Consider the following 6,974-nt stretch of genomic DNA (forward strand, 5'->3'; position numbering starts at 1 on the left):
TTTTTCATCAGTTTTCCATCATCTTCACAGGTAGCTCATCACTAGGAGTGAGAGGCTCTCTGAATAGATCCACCAAGTATATTACAAGTTGTGAGTGGATCCTGGATTTCTGGTGTATTACTTGTTCTGTCATCCACTATGAGCATTGAAACACAAATCAAAGATCAATAAGGCAGAAACCATCACAAAAATTACCATTTTGATCGATTTTGCATTTGAATTGTATTTGAGATGTTTTTAAATCCCCTTGTGCAAGACGATTGCAAAGAATCATCCAAATTTCCTACAGATGGATTATTTAGACAACGGGGGAAGAAATTAAAAAAAAACAACACACAAACAAAAACCCCAAAGTCATGAAAAAAATAAAATTTAAAAAAAGATAAGTTCTATAGGCAGCATTAAGTAATTTATTTTTTTTATTCCAAATTAAGTTTTTGAGGGAAGGGAGAAAGGAGGACAGTCCTATGATTTCATTGGTACAGAGAACTCCCAGTGAGGCAAATTGTCTCTAACAAGGCAGATTGATATCTATTCTTAAACTTTTTTTTTTTTTTTTTTTAGTTTTGACTCATCTTTATAGAAAAGGAGGCAGAGGCGCAGAAAGGAAATGTCCCTTGTCCCAAACCACCTAGCTAGTAAGTGAAGAGTTGAGACTGGACTCCTGTACTCCAAATGGGAGATCCCTTACACTGTATCATGACCAGACTCCCAGGGAAGAAGGAAGAGAACAAGCAGGAGAGGAGAACTTAATGAGAAGTTTGTCTCCCCAGTGGCTCGGGCTCTTCTTATTAGGGAAAGGACACAAGTAAGCCGGAGACATCTGCTGAGATAGGGAAGATTTCCTACCAATATATACCAAAATACCAATATATTCCTACTTGATTATCCTTTTCCAAGGACCATGACTTGGAGCTCCTGGAAGCCTTTTACAAGAGACCCTAGTCAACTGATATCACCAACTCTCAATTTGGATTTCATGCTGATAGCAAGAGCATGGGTGTGTGTGTGTGAGTGATGGCTGTGGAGTAACTTACACTATTTGGACTCTTCTCCAAGGAAGGAGAAACAATGGAGTGAGATGAGACTCTGGGTGTTTCCCAATGGCTTACCATTGTGGTCCTCTACCAGACTGACTTCAGGAAGCCCATCTTACTCTGTCCCTTCATTTTCCCAATGACTTGAATCCCCAAGGAGTTGGGAGGTGAGGAAAGGTTGGCATAAGGTTAGGGCTGGGGGGTTGGAAAGAGAGAAGGGAAATTCTTAGCCATCCAAGGAGCCACTGCCCTTGTTTTTACGGCTGAGTGGAAAGGCTGACTTGCTCTGGGGCTGAGTTATCTTGCTGGCCAAGTAGATGAAGGGCTCAAGGAGAAAGTGGTGGTCGGCCACAGACATCTCCCATAGTTTCACCTTCTCCACCTTGGCCCAGTGCTGGGCCACATCAGGATCCACTGGACGCTGCTCCTGAAGGTCACATTTGTTGCCAAGGATCATGATGGTGACCTCCTTCTTATACTTTGATTTAATCTCCTTCTTCAGTATTTCAACTCTTTGGAAGGACTCTCAGCTGTTAGTGCTATAGACAAGAACATACCCATTGGTACAGGAGAAACAATGCCTGGGGAGTTCTGCCCCATCTTGTAGGCCCCGGGTATCATAGAATTGCACCTGTTCCCAAACACCTCAATTGGTCTCAATTGAACTCGCAAAGATATCTTCCTGGGGTTCAATCATCTCAGAAGCTACTACATGGTTCCCATACAACAGCTGTTCTAGGATAGAGGTCTTTCCCACTGATGCCTGGCCACATATGACCCCTTTGCAGCTTTTCCCCATGGACAGACCTCGTTCAGGGGTCTTCTCTTGTGATCAAAATCTCTAAGTACAGGGAGCAGCTGATGCTGACAGAGGTAACCTCCCTATTCTTTTACTTTCAACCTTAGAGAATTGTTGGCTTGGGCTCAGAGAGGTTATGCTATTTCCCTAAAGTAATAGTCAGTATGTTTTAAAGGCAGGACTTGAAATCAGGTCTTCCTGACTTTTGGGTCAGCTCTCTATACATTAATTTAGAGGTAGCTTGAAGCAATGAAAATAGCGCAAAATTAGAAAATTAAGGATGAATATTGAACTGAAATAACTTAAAATGATTCCCTTGACTTTATTAGGAAAGATTTGTTCTGCATTGGACTTTTAGCTGTATAACAGATATGCTTTATAGTCTCTTACCCTGTGATAGTTTAAATATCTAAAACAATAATAAAAAATAAAATAGTATTTGGGGATCTTAAAAAGAGTTCTCCAACTGTGAAGTCTACTGCTGATGATTAAGAGGGTGTCTGGAGAAAAGTTAACTAATACTTCTATGGGTTACAGGCCCTGGTTGCTAAGTAGGAAACTTAGGAAAAAAGCCAAGAATAGTTAATTTCCCACAATACTTCACTGTGACCATCTGTGAGAAAGATAATATTCTCTTAAAAGAAAAAAAACAATTACTGAAAAATGTGGGGGGTGAGTTAGGGAATAACTTGATACACATCTCTTATTCTTCAATTAGCTCTTTGTTAATAGGTTGGTAAAACACATAAAAATAAGTAATTACTGCTGGAAGTAATAACGTTAGCCCAAATAAAATCCATACTCTGAAATTAAGTTATTACCTTACCTGTGATAACTACAGTAGAGTTTATTGGAACTTAACTTATAAAGTTAAATTCCTCTTAACTTCCAAACAGTTATTCAAAACAATTTCCATGATTGTAGTATATAGTTCTACAAAACTATTATTATAGAACAAGAATTATGAGAATAGCTCCAATAAAGACTATCCATCCTGTACATTTTAAATATTTTTAAGAAGAGAATCAAAAGTGCTGGGAAGACCAAATCCCCCTGTCTGTCTGACTGTGTGTTTTTCTCTCACACATGGAAACAAAACAAACAAAAAGCCCATCTTCTTGCATAGAAAAGGATGATTTCAGCAGTGTAAAGAAAGGCAATGTCCCCATAGGGAATCCCTACTTCCTATGTAACTTTATCACTTAACCTTTCTGGACCTGTTTCTTCATTTTAAAAATGAAGAAGTTTGGGCTAGATTGGGCTTCTTATCCTTTTTTTGTTTGTTTGTTTCATTGAACTATTTGTCAGTCTGGTGAAACCTTTGGGTCCTTTCTTAGGAAAAAAAAACTTTAAACAATCAAAGGGAATGCTAAATTTTAATTTGAAGTTAGTTGAAATAAAGATTCTCCACCCCCCCGCTTCCCGCACCCCCCCTCCTTTAGTACCTGTATGCCCTTGGCCAAATCACTTCTGTGAGCCAGCTTTCTGTTCTGCAAAATAAAGGTTGACCATGTGACCTCTAATGTATTCCTTGTATTCCTCCAGATTTAAAACTGCATGATTTGAATAACTAAATAGAGAATTAGGATTTTCACTCATCCAAATTAAAGGGTGCCCTGAAATCTATACATGGACCTTGCCTTCTGGCTCTATGGTTAAGATTCCCTAGGCTAGAAAATCTCGAAGTTCCTAAATTCTAGAGATAAAGAAATATACTCTTTTGATCTTGATTTCCATGGAGGAAGATTCCCTCACCTGTTTTGAAAGCTTTTCTCAGTGTTTCCCTGCCTCAAATGTACTTTCTTTTATAAAGTATTCAATTTATGTGGCTCATTCTTATGTTCTATCACCAGTTTTGTAGATATCAGATTATTTCCTAAAACAGCATTCCCTGCATCAGCAAGAGCTAAGACCCACAAAAAATAACAAATGATATGATGAGATGTCTCAATGCACATGTAATCTAATCATATATTGCCCTGCATTTAAATAATGGTATTGTAAATATCCTTGAGAAATATGTAAGGGAGAGGGTGAACAAAATAGATGAAGCATTTGAGTTGTGGGCGATGTCAGAGAAATTCCCTTGTAAAATTTCCAGGAAACACAATTTCTTTCTTACATGCTTTAAAAGCTAGGGTTGTCCTGGGCAACAGTAGCTTTTGTTCGGCAGTTCTGGCTTTAGATGGATTCATGGGCCGTTTGCAATCAGTGTTGAAATGCAGGCTCCAGTGAAAACTGTAAAAAGCTGAGAAATGTGTTACATGCATAATTCATATCCCCCACCATCACTGGAGGTATGTTTGTGAGGAGTCAGTCCTTACTGCTACACTTGCATTTGAAGGCTATGTGTTTGGCTTTGCTCAATGCTCTATTATTCAGGTCTTATATTATCCATGGCTTCCATTAGAGGAGTGTCCATTGCCAGTCCATCTTATTCTAATAATATTTTACATCAGGATTTAAATCTAAGATATCTGACTTATTCATTGATTTTCCAGGAGGGGGTAGTTTAATTTCCTAAAATGAGGAATATTCAAAGCTTATTTTATTTCCTCTCATATTTTAGGATTATTGTATAACAAACTAGCTTTTTGACTATTATATTTCACTCTGATAAAAGTTTAATTTTCTAAACATTGAGACATACATCTAGGTCAAAATTTATTTTCTCTTTAAACATTTGACTTTCTCAAGAACAGGAAAATAATTGTATCCACTAGGAAGCAAGGTTATCATGAGGTGATATAAAGGACTAGTGAAGAAGAGAAATTGTTTTATTGTTTGTAAAATGTTCTCTAAACAGCAGCACCTTACAAGAGACAAAACCATAGGTTAATAAAAGTTGTTGTGTTGTGCTGTTTTCAAGTACTGTCTGACTCTTTGGAACCTCATTTAGGATTTTCTCATCAAAGATATTGGAGTAATTTTCCATTTCCTTTTCCAGCTCATTTTACAAATTAGGAAACTGAGGCAAACAGAGTTAAGTGACTTGCCCAGGGTCACAGAGCTAGTAAGTGTCTGATTCCAAATCATCAAAGGTCTAATCTTAAATTCTTTTTCTGACTTTTACTTGCTATATGATGATGGGCAAGTCAGAATCTGTTTAGAATCTCAGTTTCCTCAATTACTTCTCTCACAGGATTATTCCAAGAAGTGATTTAAAAGACTAAAATTGTTAAAGATGAGCTATTATAGTCAATATCATTATAATTATCATCTATGATGAAGATATGCATTTCCTTCTACTTGAAAAATGATGTATAGAGGTATGTACATTTTCTGGTGGGCAGAAGGAAAAACTGAAGTTGTGTCATCTGCCCTGCTATTGAATTCCCTTAGCCACTACATGGTTTTGTAATCGGCCCAGACATTGCACCTTAAGGACCGAAAGGCCTTACTATCTTTCCTGCTATTGCTTCCTCTGGAATACCAGGCTTCCATGCTTGTCATGTGGCTGTAGTCTAAAACCCCCTGAGCCTTTCCATCTGCCTTTCCAATTTTTCCTATCATATATGTAGTCTCTCCCAATTAAAATGTGAGTTTCTTGAAATCAGTTTTTTTTACTTGTGTCTTCAGTGCTTAGAACACAGCAAATGCTTAATAAATTTTCATTCATTCATCATCATTACCATTACCATTATAAAGCAAGAAGGGGGTGACATTTTTTCCTATTAAATGGTAAATTCTGTTTGCACACAATCTGCAGAGAGAATTGTGTGTATAATTTTTGTCTACAAGGGTTCATTAAGCTTAAAATTGTGTAATAAAATGCATTTTTAAATTTTGTCTGTGGAAGTTTCATTTAACCTTACTAGTGAATTCAATATACAGACATTCAAGGGTGACTTCTATAGAACCCAAGAAATGTTCTGTGTGAAGCTGTTTACAATTTATCATCCATAAACAAGATGCAAAAACTCAGTTTCATTTGGTTACAAAAACTTTGTTATTTATTGCATTTAAGAATGAAACAGAAGAATGAAATACTGATGCAACCTTTTCTTTTGCTGGATCAGTGTCCTTATTCTACCCCTAGTTTGAGTATCCCAAAATCACTGTCAAGGACCCTCTTCTTTTTTTTTTTTTTAATATACTCTTTCCTTCAGTTACCTCATTGACTCCCACTAGTCCAACCATTATATCTATGTACATGACTTGCATATTTACATACCCAACTCTGGTGGCTCTTTTGGATTCTAGGCTCTCTTACTTGAGCTATCCATTGAGAATCTCCAGCTAGATGTTCCACATACATCTCAAAAGGCTAAAAAAAATACAGGACTTATCTTTTCTCCAAAGCAGTCCTTTAAAATCCCTTTTTGTTTAGAAAACCGTTATACTTCTATTCACCCAAGTTTGTAAACACAATGATTCTTCACTATTCAATACATTATTTTCCATTTCCAGTAAAGGACTCCATTCATTTTCACCTCCCCCAAGTCTCTCACATCTGTCCACTTCTTTCCACTCACATGGCTCCCACCCTAATCAATGCTCTCATCAACTCTTCACTGGACTATTCAATGTCTTCCTAATTGGTTTTTCAATTTCCATAAAATTCATACTTTCCTTGAAGTGATATACAAGTATAACCATAGTCATAGCTTCCTTGAGACTGAATCTAAAAGGACAGGTAAAGTACACAGCATGTATCTTAAAATAAAAGTTCTGCCTCTTGTCTTCCCAATGAAAATGTGAACTCAGTGAGGGCAGGCACCATATTTTTGTGTTTCTTTGCATCCCCAATATTTAACAATGCTTGGCACATTGTAAGCACTTAAACGTTTACTTAAGTGTTTTATTTAATGCTGACTATTGACTGACTGGTGCTTATAGTCCATGTATTCTTGCTCTAGCCTAGATTTCTAGGGTTATTATTCGTTACTTCCCAATCATACACTCAACATTTTAGCCAAACTGGCTTACCCACTATTCTCTAAACTGGGCTTTTCATCTCTTGTTTACCAGTCTTGTTTACCAGTACCTGAACTGCACTTTCATTATGCCAACAAGTTTTGTATCCTTTCTTTGAGTCTCAGTTAAGACACTATCACTTAGGGAAGTCTTTCCTTATGTCTCACATATTAATGTTTTCTCACTACTTAGAGTATTTTGTGTTTATGTATCTATTTACA

At 37.0% G+C, this 6,974-nt stretch overlaps 1 pseudogene; it reads right to left on the bottom strand.

Annotated features, from left to right (window-relative positions):
- Positions 1-1,263: 1,263 nt before the first annotated feature.
- LOC123235552 lies at positions 1,264-1,836 on the bottom strand (annotated as a pseudogene).
- Positions 1,837-6,974: the final 5,138 nt, after the last annotated feature.

Source organism: Gracilinanus agilis, chromosome 2 (assembly GCF_016433145.1).
Source record: "Gracilinanus agilis isolate LMUSP501 chromosome 2, AgileGrace, whole genome shotgun sequence".
NCBI lineage: Eukaryota > Metazoa > Chordata > Mammalia > Didelphimorphia > Didelphidae > Gracilinanus > Gracilinanus agilis.